Genomic DNA, 15,092 nt, shown 5'->3' on the forward strand with positions numbered 1-15,092 from the left:
GACACGAACAGCCGGCCATCTCATCTTGATTACATTATTCACTGTGACTGCAGGCCTAACACTGTAACATAACGCTAAGTGTAATCAGTCAACAGCCTGTCCCAATGAAATTCACAAATACCAGAACCTGGCTATCTTGGGACATGATGAGTTTTGATGACTCGCTGTACGGCTGTATTGTGTGTGTGTGTGTGTGTGTGTGTGTGTGTGTGTGTGTGTGTGTGTGTGTGTGCGTGCGTGCGTTCCTATAACAATTGTTTAGGGGATAGGGCATTGTATAAAAATGTCAAAATAATTAATAAAAGGTAAAAAGAAATCGCGCGCGCACCCCCCCTGGGGTCAAGTTCAAGCTACGCCCATGAATACATACTGTGGAGGGAGAGATAAAACCACAGATTATACATTATTATTAGTATTTCCCTTCAAGCACTAGGTGATCTACAAGCCCACAGCTTGTCATTTCTCCAAGGGATTTGGTCTGGGGGGGGGGGGGGGGGGACCAAGACACCTGGGGGACGCCGGCCAACTGAAGTTAAGTGGTTAAAGATCTATTTGTTTTAGGACAGTGGTGAAATATTGTTTATTAGATCAGTTTATAGCCAGACAACTGCAGGCTTGAATTCTCATAGATGGATCTAAGGGGAAAACAATTCACTACACTCCCCTCTCACTCCAAAACACCTGTCAATGTGCCCTGTGAGCAGCACTCAAAGTACAATGGTTCCGGCGTCCCTAACCCATGAATGTGAAGAACGAAAACTAAATAAAACGGAATGTGAAAGTTGGGTATTGCTGGAAAACAAAACAAACAAACAAACAAACAAAACAAAACAGAACAAGCAAGCTCAGCAATCCTTTCCCCGGGGGTAAATAAAACCCAATGAAGGGGAGACAGAGATCCACTCCATCCTGGGAATTAATCCTAAAACCAGCAATGGCAGAGTCTGGCTCCTGAGTCAGAGGTCTTGACCTTTCCATCATCTCTGGGGACATAATAAAGCAAGCAACTACTCCAACTCGCAGAGAAGCCGACAGACTGATAACTACAGCCTTACTAACAGTGCACACACTTTGTCTTGGGGAACTGAATATATGAGTTCCAGTTGTCCTTGCAACCATGCTTAAAGAGATGTTCATTATATATTCTTGTGCAGTGTTCCCCGGTGTCCTTATGTATACTGTGAACCAGCAGTGCAGCTGTCTCCCATTAAATGGTGGACCAGGTGTCCAGGCCCAGGTGTGCATTGGGACAGCACACGTGTTATTTATTTATTGTTCACAATTTTCACAATCAGCAAAAAGGCGCATCACATCGTGACGCCGTGTGCTTGGAAATTGGTTATTGCTGCTATGATTACAGGTGTGCAATGAGGGTTTGACTTGTCCATATACATATATTCACACAGCGGCCATTTTGTTCTCATGTCGCGGGTTGAGAAGAAATACAAAAGTATACACGTAGATAAATCTAATTGTGAGGAGCGGGCTTGAAACCCAAATATTACGGGTCTGACTAATCGTACCGGCTAAGGAACTCTGGGTGGGAAATGGGGGCAATATATTGTAAATTTGTAGATTCATAGCCTTTGGAACTTCTCACCACTTCTGCACTCCGACCAAGATGATGCCAGCTAATTTGGAAGTATTGGTTTTCTCAATATTTATTCATATATTAACTTTTATGTGGCTGTAAAACCAGCTACTGCTAGGCTCAGGCTGAGTAAGCAAAGCGAGGACAGAGTTATTTGAGACGTGGATATCAGCCCCTCCAGTCCCATCTTATATAATTGCATCAATGAAGCTCATTTGTTGCAGTCATTCCCTCAGATAAAACACTGCTGACTGACTAGAGTAGAAGGACAGTGAAATGGTACAAAAAAGTACAGTACAAGAGTACGTACATATACAGTATAGCCTGATGGCCTCAAAAGTCGAATATCTCTCCCACACATATACCAGTAATGATTTGTGCTGGATGCTAGCTGCACTACTGAGCCGTGACGGTGCATTCATTCTCTAGAACCATGTACTGTAGTCTACTTTCAAATAGGTATTCTAACACTGTAAACTTTATGCTGCATTTATTTATTTAGTTTTGTCAGAGGCATAAGTTAATTGTGCATTTTGATTAGAAAATCCAACCACCGTCAGTAAACGTCCATGCCTTTTTTTAATCATTGACTCAATTTAATTATTCAGCTAAGTTTGCTGACCATAGTGGAATTGTAAACACATACAAAATCACTCAAGCAAGCATGTAATCTATGATAAGCTGCTACCAGCTCTCTGTTTGCACTTTTGGACAGATAGACCTTTTTTAATCCTGAGGAAATTCTGTCATCATAGCACCACCAAACCCCCCCCCCCTCTCTCTCTCTCTCTCTTTCTCTCTCTCTCTCCCCGAGTTCTGAAAGGTATTGCAGAAGTGCATTAATGACGATAAAGAACACCCTCGAGTGTAATATTGTAATTATACAACCCTTAAAACTAAGATAATCGCAGAAAAATTATGTAGTCACTACGACCACAAATGTCCCAAGAAACTAGCTAGCCTAGCCACGAGTCTTGCGGTGCGTGCGTGGGTGCGATATGAAATGGCAGCTTACCATAATCATATTCGATCATAATCAAGGGCTTTTGGAGAAATTAGACAGACCCCATTCACTTTCAGTTTACTAGAGCGGGGAGTCGAGGACCAACAGTGGTCCTTGAGGGGGTTCCAGGTGATCCCTAGCAATGGAGAGTTGGTGACCAAATGGATACTGTAGATCTCTAACTCTTGATGTACTGGGTATCAAAGTAAAGACAATCAATGTACAATGGACAGACCGGCTTACTGATTTATGCTAGCTGCATATAGTCAAAGCTAAAAATAAAGCCATTAACGGGAAAATAGTCTCTTCATGTACGAAGTATGGCCAGGAGCTGTGAATATTCAATGACATGTATTGATGACATGGACCTTTAATGGGGCATGCATGCTGTGTAAATGCACCAAAGGAGCGTTTCACAAAGGCTGGCACTATGTGTACAATACTAATCCAGAATGGATGCAGGATTAAACACATGAGGAGGCTTCTATTGAGTCTGCCACTTCATATAGCATAAATTGCAAGTTGATATGGATGCATAAAGAGAGACCTCTACAACAATGTCAACTGCTGCACACAGTAATAGTGGATGACAAATACAGACAATGTTGCAATGCGTGCTCCATCATGAATTTACTAGAGGCAATATGTTATTATTGAGAGGACATTGTTTTTTCCAACTCCAATTCCACACGTGCAACTATAGACAAAAAAAAGAGACACAAAAAGATAAACAATTAAGGAGGCCTTGGCAGGGGAAGTAGGCACGGCCTGCTGCTGCCTACTGCTGCATGCAAAGCAGCTTATGAGTGGATTTGCCCCAGATCGTGCATGTTTCATAGATACATGAATGGGAGGAACGACGACACCACGCTCTCAGTGGGTAACAATCGCTCTTAATCCTCCCGTGCGCAAATATGTGCATGTCACTGAACCGAGTCGAGGAGGAGAGGATGTGTCACGTGAGTGTCATCGCTCTCACAGCAACTTAGATTACAACATTAGGCAGGGGATATAACATAATAACCGGTCCCATCCCACCATCTGGAGAGGGGGACCTTTAAGCCTGAGTGATACTCCTTTTGCGTGCGGGGGTGTCGCGTGCCGAAAATAGGCGATCTACAAGCTCACGGGGCATCACAGCGCGGCGCATCGTCAGCTTCTTAGATTGGCTATTTTGGTCGTGCAACGGCGGCACGTAAACAAGTATAAATCACACCGTAGCTCTATTGTATTGTGGCACGGCTCCGTTTCCAACTCTCTCAAGCATACGACATTTGCATATATACTGTACATGTCAGTACAGTCACCCAGTTTCAAATCTGTTAGATTAGCGCCAACCACCACCACTTCCACCCCCACCCCATTGAAAAGCTCGTAAAGCAAGAAGGCTAGGAGGCTTTTTTGTGTTCGAGAATGAATAATGAGAAGGAGTGTGCGGTTCTTTTCATTATAGTTCTTTATTTCACGGATCACACAGACGCGCCTTTTTGTACTGCTACAGTGAAGCTACCTTTCTATAAAGCCAGGGGCATGGTCGAGTCCAATTTTGTTGACAATTACAGGATTTAACAATGATACATTCATTTTGTAACAGTATTAAAACAATTTGTTCTTCGCCAACGGCGTTAAAAAACAAGATGGAATCATACAAATCACATTTCTGTGTGTGCGTGTGTGTGTGTGTGTGTGTGTGTGTGTGTGTGTGTGTGTGTACAGACACCACTTTGAGATGCCTGAAGGAGCCAGTTAAATCTACTGCTGTACAATTTGTCACAGAGTGGCACTTTGGTTAATAACGCCATCAGTGTCACCAATGCCCCAATGTACTGTATTCCTTTTGACTCATCACAGTTGCCCTACACGGTAAGTTGCTGTATTGACAGATCTCCCACGACAAAGTCACGAATCGCGGTACATCGTTAGCGAACGCCGCGGATGACGGAACGCCTCTTTCCCTGTCTGTGTGATACATCACGCCCATGAAATATGTTTCCTTCTTCCCTCTAACATTTTTTGCCACAGCACAGCAGAATTTGATCCAGCGACTCCTACACTCAATCATAACAAGTCAGATGTTGTAGCAGTTCCAACAAAACCACTGATACCGGGGATGACAAAGTGCATGGTGAAAATGAACGAAAGACAAAAAAAACTAAAACAGATATAGCGCCGAATCCTGAGCCCTGCTGTGGGACGACACCCAAGCTCTGGTCTGCCTCCATATGTGGTGGCAGATGGCAGCGCAACGTTCAGCAACAGAGTGATATCCACTCAGGTATAGGCTCACTGCAGGTTCTTGGCTGTCCTGTGCAGTCGTATGACTGTGTGTGGGTGGGTCGAAGTCAGACGGCTGGTCAATGACAGGGTGATTGGGCGTGGTCATGTAACGTGACCAACGGGGGGGCTTTGTATGAGAGGCGTGATGTTGGTTAGGTAAGGTTTGTGCGGGAAGGTAGGTCTGTACACCCGTATGAAGCTATAGGCAGGATCCCAAATTCAGCATGGGGACAGGACATGATACAAAACCCAAACCGGCCTAGGATGTCTGAATTACACATGATACTAGGGGTCAAAAGTAATGTGAATAAGAAACAGATTGCTGCTCGAACTCTGCAAATTGCTTTGGGTGAAGCGGGCAGCAGAGCAAATTATCGATGCAGGACCCGGTGAAATGAGGTGCTGCTAGTAAGCTTGCATCTTAATCTTTAGAACAGGTCTTTCTCAGTCACCCAAGGTACAGACCATGGAGACTGCTGAATCATTAGACTGGACAAATCGCTTTTTCAACCTCCTGGTATCATGTGCTGGCAAAGACACAGAGCCATCTGCGCGTTGTGGGCAGGGACAACAGACAGCGACAGCCGCAAATGGAGGCCTAATGACTTTTAAGAAACGATAACTTATTTGATAAAGCCCAATACAAACTATCTGCGAGGCCTTCATTTCCCCAGGCTCCGGACAGGGCTGTCCATAGAGTGGACAGACCTGTTATTTAACTCCCGCTTGTTGCTTCCTTCTTTTATTTTCCAAACGTCTTGAGAAGAAGACGCGAGGTTAAAAGCAGATAAGAAAGAAGTCCCTGTTGGACATGAGCATTGCATGCGTGCATGCATGCATTTATTGTGAAGTGGTTATTGGGACTGAGGCTGCAAGAGGAGTTAGCCAGACTTCGGGTACATAACTTCCAAGCCCCTAAGGCTTCTAGCTTGCAAGCTAGCAAGACAGCAGAACAAGATATCTTTACTTTGCACACATCTCTCTCCTCCCCATCGTGTCCAGGACACTTTTGTTTGGCCACCAAAACAGGATGACTTTTTTTTTCTTTTAGCATTTTTCTCTACAATTTAGTTGTTGCCAATTCTCCCCACGTGTCTAGTCCCTGTCATTGGCAGCACCTGCTGTTTTGGAGAGGGTGTGGACAACCACGTCTCCTCCAATACACATGGAGTGACCAGCTGCCAGCCGCGCTTCCCCGGGAGGACGTAACAGAGGAACACGCCAACCCTCTCTATGCCGGAAACAAGCCCCAGTCTCCACGGTGGTGGGCCGGAACTTTGCCCTTGCACCACCTGGATGCCCTTCCCCCTAAGCTCTTTCTGGCTGCACAAAAACTACCCTGCAGCATCACCCTGCGTTGACTCAAGCATGGCGTGGGTTTTATCTGTGGGACCTCGAACAGGTCGTCATTTGACACAGTTGGCCTTTCACCCAAGTGAAGCTGCATGCCCTCAGGGGACCGTCCACTACTACACATCAAAGCTGTGAGGGAATCATCCACCGCCCTGGGAAGATAACGGGGTGAATGTGAAGAAAGCCAGCCGGGCACTATAAGCTAGTTTGTGCTTCATTTTAGATGCAACAGCAAACAGACCAACAGTGGCTGGACTGGAGGCTACCACCATTCTGTATGGCGGACACGTCTGCCCGCAGAACAAGAAGCAATCGCACGCACGCGTGCACAGTCGCAGACACACACACACACACACACACACACACACACACACACACACACACACACACACACACACACACACACACACACACACACACACACACACACACACACACACACACACACACACACACACACACACTTCACCCAATGATTAAAACAAAGATGAGACTGTCTGTGACTAACACCCACCCCTCTTCCACTCGTGCTCCAGTGCTAATGGGATTCTCTCAGCGCTGCAGGACAGGTGTCTCTGTATAATGAGTGACACACTGCAGAGGAGATATGTGGCCCACGCGGTTCACCCCGCTATCCTCTCACAGCCTTAGGGGACGGATGGAGACTATGTCTTTGCCTGACCCTTTCTACTGCTGCCTTCGCTAATGGCGGGGGCATCTCTTAAGGGAGTGCTACAGTACACAGAGACACTTCTCCTGCAAACTGATGAGCAACAATGCCCAAGGAGCTTTAGCAGAGATCATATTTTACATTTTAGACAGTTAGCTGGCAAAGCGTATCCCAACCAATGGGTCTGTACAATACAGCCACGAGCAGCGATTAGGAGTTCAAACACAACGTGACAGCTACAGTATGACATGTTGAATTCAGAGATTGATCACCACTGCATACATTCTAAATGTCCTCCGGGTATGTCGTCATATGTGATCATCCTGTGACAACATGCGAACATACGGCCAAAATAGCGACACAATGCGTTGTGAGCTAGATTTGGTGAAGGTTTTCTGCAGACGGAAAAAAGAGGACCCATCCATCCATCCATCCATCTTCAACCACTTATAGTCAAACATTATTTTATTTTGGCTCCACTGCACTATTATTAATACTAATACTAACGTCTTTGAATATAAAATTGTAGTTGTATTATTGTAAGGATAGTCAGAATCAATATTCAACTAGTTCTGAAAAATAGTAAAAATGGCAGATCTACGGCAAGACAGTTACATGATTAGATGCAACACTAGTATACTACTACATCTAATCAACACAACCTAAGATCAACAACTCTGCCACTATGGTGTAGGGGTTGTGATGGTGAGTTTGCAAGTTGGAGACCCGGGTTCAAGTGCAGATTTAGGCACCAAGAACATCACATTGTCTAACATTGTTACGTGATAAATGAAGTTGTGTATAAGCTAAGCTGTACCCATTTTCTTTAACCCCTCATGTTTTTGAGGGGCCATAGTATGTCCAGCTTTTGGTGTATGTGCTAACACAATCTTTGTCCTACACAAACATTAAATCCCATTGACGATGAATGGACAATTTTGAGTATTTGTGTAAACACAAACATTGCGTAACACAAACATTGCGTAACACAAACATTGAAGGCAAGACGAAGAAGAGGTGAGGACGCAAATTCTGATTGGCCGGAATGAGATGATGTATACTGTACGATGATCAAACTGTAAGAGCGCCCCTCACTTCACACGGGTGTGATTTGAAACCTCAAAACTAACAGTTTTGGACATAGATGAGTTTTCCAGCCAACAGCAACGATGATGTAAAGCCATGCAATAAAAAGCACACAGCTCTCCAATAGCACATACCGGTACTGTTTACTGTGTGCTCTCCAATAGCACCAATAATACTGTGTACTGTATTGACTTAACAGGCTAAAACAACTCTGGGGGGTTGAGTTGTAATTTAATACACTGTTTTATTTGTTAAATAATCAATAAACATATTGCTGCTAAATGTTAAATAAATTGTTTGATAGTGCTAACAGTACTAGTACCTTTTAATTTCATGTGAGATGCTTTAAAGGCCTATAAATGACACCCCCCCCTGATGAGGTGCACCGTGCTGCAGCTGTTCAGTGGTGCATTGTTTTTATAGATACGGTACGTCTCTACTTCAGTTTACTCTCAGCCAAGAGAGTGGAGTACAGTCCCTCCCTGTTCAGTTCAGACTAGCAGCCCACATCAAGCCCAAATGACAAATTGTGAAAACAATCAGTGTTGGTCCCAGCACTATTTGTGGACTGTCCGGATTGGAGTCTCAATTATAATTTTTTGTATGTAGCAAAAAAGAACACACACACACACACACACACACACACACACACACACACACACACACACACACACACACACACACTTTTTGATGGAGAGCCTTCCATCGCAGGGAATGTAATTAATTACACACAATGACAGTGTAGGCTACAAATGGAACCAAATGGACCCATTCTGGGTATAAATGTGCATAATGTGCATTAATAGCAGCATTTTTATAATTTCCTTACTCTTCACTTTTATAAAGGCTAATTTCCTTATTATACTAATACCCTGACCCCAGAATGAAATAAGCAAGCTTCACTCTTGTTTTCGAATCAATACTGAACCGTCAGATTACCTCAAACCCCCACCTGGGAGGGTCAGATTACCTCAAACCCCCACCTTTCAGCAATGAAGGGAAAATAGCGCCCCTAAATGCCACTGACCACCACAGAACTGAAACTTCGAAGGCTATTTTCTCAGCTTGCTGTATCTCTATTATCTCTATAAACTATTGGGTCAAACTGCACAACCAATATGTCAATTTGAAGCTATAATTTCCTGCTTTCATATGACGTGAAAAAACCAAAATGAATAATAATCCAATGATTTAGCCTCAGTCACAAATTGTTCACCGGTAATGGCGTGCCAAGTTATAGAGAGGCCAGGTTGGAAGAGGTTTTAAGCCAGACCGTCTTCCAGCTTCCAACACTGAGACCCGTACTGGTAAATCCAAGTCATCTACAGGTCAACCAGTTACAGTATGTATAGGGAGATTAACCCGGCCTTATCCACTTCAAGTAGGTTGTTCCCACTGGTATTATAAGTCACACGTAGGGCTAGCGTGTGTATCAATTCAGAATCAGAATATCTTTATTGTCATTGTACAAGACAACAAAATTGATTTGCAATCCAGCTCAGTGCATTTAAAACAAAAGACATAATACTCTATAAAATACAAACATTTAAGGCATATTGCACAGTAAATCCTTTTAGTCCATAAAGTGTCAAGTGTCAGTGTTTAGAGCTATGACTGCTCTGGGGTAGAAACTGTCCTTCAGTCTGTTCGTCCTTGCCTTGATGACCCTATTGCTGTTGTTTTGTTGTGGCTAAAAGAGCTCGGAGGTTTGTTTCAACTTAACTATTTAAAATAAAAATAATGCAGAAAAACACAGTTTTCCTCAGTGATTTCAGATATTTACCTTAACAACAAAAACCATAGAAGCCCCAGGCTTCTGTAATTGGGTCCTCTCCTTCTTTCCTCTCTACACCAAATCTATTCTTTCTTTCTTTTTCTACTTTTTTTGTAACCCATTTTTTCTCCCGGAGCCAATGCCTAAGCTCTAATCCTAACAAGAGGTACTGCATGAAGGTCAATGCAATGTATCGGCGATTCGGCATGAGGACAATAAGTTACGAACGCAGCTTTAAGTGGATAATGCAGGTGAGACGGGTAAAGACATGCAGGGAAACTAACACATGCAACACAAGAGAATGATCCAACAAGGACTGACTGGGGAACAAGGCTGATATGCATATGGCAGGGATGATTATAAATGAGAAACAGCTGCGGCAGACAGGAACTAATATAACAAGACCAGGAACATAATACACATTATAGAACTTACACAAGACAATGAATGATGCACAGTCTCAACCGTGACAATGGTATACTGTCACAACTGAGACTTTGTGCATCATTCATTATACATAATGTGTTGTGTTGTGTGATGTGAGTGTGAGGCCCTGTACACACATATCAGACAAACATGCTCTGTGCTGTCCGTGTTTCATGGACGCCTCAATGCTTTTCCAATGGAAGTCACGTGGTTTGACCAAACACTTTTTGATTGCCCCCTTCCACCCATCACACACAACTGTTTGGTCAAACCACGTGACTTCCACTGGAAAAGCATTGAGGCGGCCATCAAACAGGCAGAGCACAGAACAGTTGTTCTTTATGTGTGTATGAAGCCTGTGTATGCGTGCGCTATACGTGAACCTCCAAACACAGACTCTACTGCAGCCTGTGTTGTTGACTCTGCACTGGATTACTTCTTTTTTCCCTCAGTGAACTAAAGCATTTTATACAATGTAGGTACGCTTAATTCAAGTCACTTTGGATAACAGCATCAGCTAAAATGAAATGTAACAGTACTAGGACAGTGGTTCTCAGCTACGACCCAGAGGTCTGTTACTTTCCATTTTAGCTATCTAGACCAGGCTGGGGCATCAAGTGAAGGCCCCTCTCTACTCTACTTAAGAACAGCTGGTACAGAATACAAAGTTTGGCTAGAGGAGGCCTCTCTGAGTTCATCAGGAAATGGAAGTAGAGTTAGGTGAGATGTAGAGTTAGGTGAGATGTATAGGTCTTACCTTTGCAGTCGATATACATTCCTCATTATCTTCTCCAGGCCTGGAAAAACTTTGGATTTTTTCTCCCGGTTATGTAAGGATATCATACTTCATCGGGTCATGCTGTCCCCTGTGGGAGAAAACAAATAAATACAATAAAGTCGTGACACGACATCGAAAGGCGAAGAGACCGAAGGGGGGCGCATGGCTATCGGGAAGCACGAACGCAGAGAAGCACATGCTGCTCCCATTCACAGTGTTGCAATTTCTTCAAATTAGTTATCTATCTGCCAATTAGTGAGTGCAGCAAAGTAAAGGAAATGCAATATATATCCATTATATTGTGTTCACCAGGGACAGCAGAGCACCCCCAACCACCCACCCCAGCCCGTCTCGCTTGCAATTCATTACTCCGATATGCAATCCTTCCCTTGGGCAACAGCCAACACTATTACCCGGCACACACTGCCTCCGTCTTCTTCTGCGTCTTCTTGTGGATGCTGATTTCACATTCTGTGAAACTCAAGGAGGGCTTGCGGGTCTTTCGCACTCGCTCACACAAACGCGCACGCACACGTCATACAGTACACGCACACACACCTCGAGAGAGATAAGGTCCCATTACACCAATGTCACAGCTGTAAGCGGTTCATCCTACGTGACCCTGCCCGCCTCCCCACGCCCCCTCCTTCAATCGTACATGTCTATCTGTATGCATGACTGTGGCCTTCACATAAATGAGTTAGCCTCAGCACTCGTCGTCACTGGAGGCTCTCCAAAGATGGTGTTCATTCGATACAGCCTAATCTCCCAGAGGCGTCACTTAACCAAGTGACAGTATTTGACGAGTAAGGCGGGAGACAATTGACACCTACAGGGGTGAGAGCCTCTGGCACAGTGCAGACCATGTAGATTTAACACTGAAAACGCCATTAAACACAAAACACCATGTTGTTGTTTTGGGGCATTTTGAAGCCTCAACTGACAACTGAGAGAGACAGGACATGCGGAGAGTACGGTAAAAACATGCAGCACATTGTCTATCTGGCCAGGAATCGAACCGGGGACTTGCTGATGAGATATGCCCCATAACCACTTGGCTGATGGAATGATGCAGGTTTGAGCCCCATGAGACGCGCCCAAGTAAGGCCAAGGCCGAACGAATTCCTGTGCAATTCCTGTCCAGCGCCAAGCGTTGCACAGCAATTGCTTCTGCTGACTCAGCTGCGTTGGAGACTTGGAGCTGCCTATCGACAGGCAGAGAATATAAATGACCATTCCCTCGGCGTCAACATGGTTGACACGAAAGGCCATCCACGATGTCAGTGTTGGAGGTAAAGGCAAAATATGACACCTTGGGAGTGAGAATGCACTGGCTGCATGTTTCTATTTATTCTCATTCTAATTTATTACAATGTATGCTTTTTCTTTATTAAAACAAAATAATATTAATTAATAAGTTTACCATAGAAATTACACTATTTAAAGCATACGTTTAGGGATGCAAATTGTAATAAATGTCCTTAATGGATCGTCAACAGCTAAAGGTATGAGTAGGGCAAGAGCAATCTGGGACCACACCAGCAAAAAAGAAAGAAAAAATAAAACTGTTTTTTCCTTTGAATTTGCCCAATAGAATGTGGATAACAGGATGTTGGCCTGTTTGGTCCCTCCCCTTCCGGCCGCACGTGTCTTTGTTTACATTCTTAACATACCTAACTCTACACGCGGTAACAGGGGCTGCTGACAGATTCTGCTGCGGAGCTCTGAATCCGTCTTGAGAGATTAGAGCTAGAGTAACTAACCAGAATACAAAGCCTGATTCATGCTTTGTTGCACCTGGTGTCATGTACCGAAAATAGCAGATCTACAAGTTTGCCATTTCCGGTGCGTGATACCCGTATGAATCAGATGTAAGTGCTCTGTGTTCAAAGTCAGATTATCTGCTACAATAGCCAGTGCAAGAGTCAAAACTCACAGTAAAAGAAGGTTGAAGAAATGCACAGTATCACATCGTAAAAAAGAGAGCAAAAATATTTTAATCCACCTTCTTTTCTTTTTTCTTCCCACCGGTGTCATGCCAGCTTAAATACAAGCTTAGAACATAAATGCACAAATAACACGAGTTGACTGTGTAAAAAAAACAAGTGCATCGAGATAAGTATAGTGCACACTGCGACGACTGCGTGCATGACCAGATAAATAGACTTATCCAATTGTTAAGGATGAGCTGAAACACTTTTAGAACATATCTGTGGCGGTGGTCATAACGGGGACACAGTTAACAGTATAGTTTTGTTTGTAGTTGTTTGTGTTTAAATAGTTTAGTTTGTAGTTTTAAATCAAAAGTCTTCTTTAATTCTTAATTCCTTAATTCTTAATTCTCATATGAAACAGAAATATCATAGCGTGATTCCATCAGCAGATACTAACCCATTTTAACCAATAATACCATGACTTCCATCCGTAAATCGATCTTCCACAGAAAGCTATGGTTCATTATGCAAGAGAGTAGAGCAGGGGTCATCTGCAACGTTCTTCAGGTCAATAGCTGAACTAGAGTTGAAGCAGGGACACCCACAACATATTGTTTAAAATTGTGTTGCCAATGAAACGTTTTCATACATTTCAAAGAGAGCTTCATAGCCTTGTTTGACAGCACTATCATTGTGTACTAAGTGTAGCCTCATGTCAATGTGTAAATCCTCAATACTTTGAAAACATTTAATTGGTCTGCTCTTTTTCCTCCCCCTACCTCTTTGCCGATAATAGCCGATCTGCAAGCTTTATACAATGCCGTTGTGTGATTGTAGATCTGCTATTTCTTGGCCAATGCTCCCCTCAGAATAGTGATGCTATAGGGTTCAAGTGGTTAATGTAAAAAATAATACAATTAAAAACTGTTCCTAGACGCCCTAGGGGTCCCAGACCCCCTGTTGAAGACCCCTGCACCTGTGTAAACGTAAACAGATTTCGGTGCTCTATTGCATGGGACAGAGATCCCCCCCCCCCACCCCCATTTCCTGAAAATCAATGTGTTTCGATGTGTTTCAACAGTACTGTACATTCCAGAACCAGGATGGACGCAGGATAAACAACACTGTATATGAAGTTATAAGTGTGTTGGCACTTGTCACCAAAGGAAAGCACAGCTGTCGCTGTCATCCAAATACATGCTGACACCAGTCCCATCAACCTCCCGGTGCGCTTCTGCTCACTTGCTGATGGTGTGATTATAAGTAGAGAATAACAAAGCTGTGATCGTGGAGGGAAACTTATTTTCCAAAAAAACTGTTCATGCTGTTCTCCCTCCCTTTACTGTATGGAATAGTCCACACAAACTCTGGGATAATTGAAAGGGAAAACGGCCGAGGCATATTGCATGAATAGGAGTGAGGCAGCCTTGTTTATTATATATTTATTATTACGTTAAATTTGCATCAGAGCATGGCGAGCTGCCAGCCATGTGGCTCGCCTGCTTGTTATGAAGATGCAACTCTCCCCTGGGACACACCTGCACAGGCAGCACAGATCTCTTCTAAAAATGAAGAGATTTCAGCTTTTTCTTCTTTTCTTCTTTTTGTTTTTACCCCACACATATATCTGGCGATGAATCTTATTCACACCCGCTGAAATCGGGGCCAAGAGAGCTCAAACATTCTGATGGCCTTGCAAGAAAATAATGTACACGGCATACATTTTGCATAGAGTATCTCGCTTGCTTTTGATTATTGCACTGCATCTGGGGCACGACATGTCTTAGAGAACAGCTGAGAACCGAGGAGTTTACTGCCACGGTAAGTTTTAATGTCTTCCTAACAAGCATTATATAACTACTCCTCATAAGACAATTCGTCGCGACCCGTTAAAATGTGAAATCTATTCATTCATATTCATCATTGAACCATTTATGAGGTGTCGTTGCAGGATGCATGATGTTGACGGCATAATCTTTATCGTAGTGCCTGCTAGATCTGTGGGAGTGAAAGGCGGAAAACACAGAGCCATAGAGTAAAACTGTAAAATGCTGCCATACATCCTGTTCTACAGAATGACCGACTTAACCTGTTTAACCCCAATGTCTCTATTCTGGTACGGCACAATTCTGTCATATAGGAGAACTTGCTCAAACTCAAAATATGTTGCGTGAGCTTGCAGATCGGCTATATTCGCAGA

This window comes from Protomyctophum bolini (assembly GCF_963924005.1).
Source record: "Protomyctophum bolini genome assembly, chromosome: 19".
In the NCBI taxonomy this organism is placed as follows: domain Eukaryota; kingdom Metazoa; phylum Chordata; class Actinopteri; order Myctophiformes; family Myctophidae; genus Protomyctophum; species Protomyctophum bolini.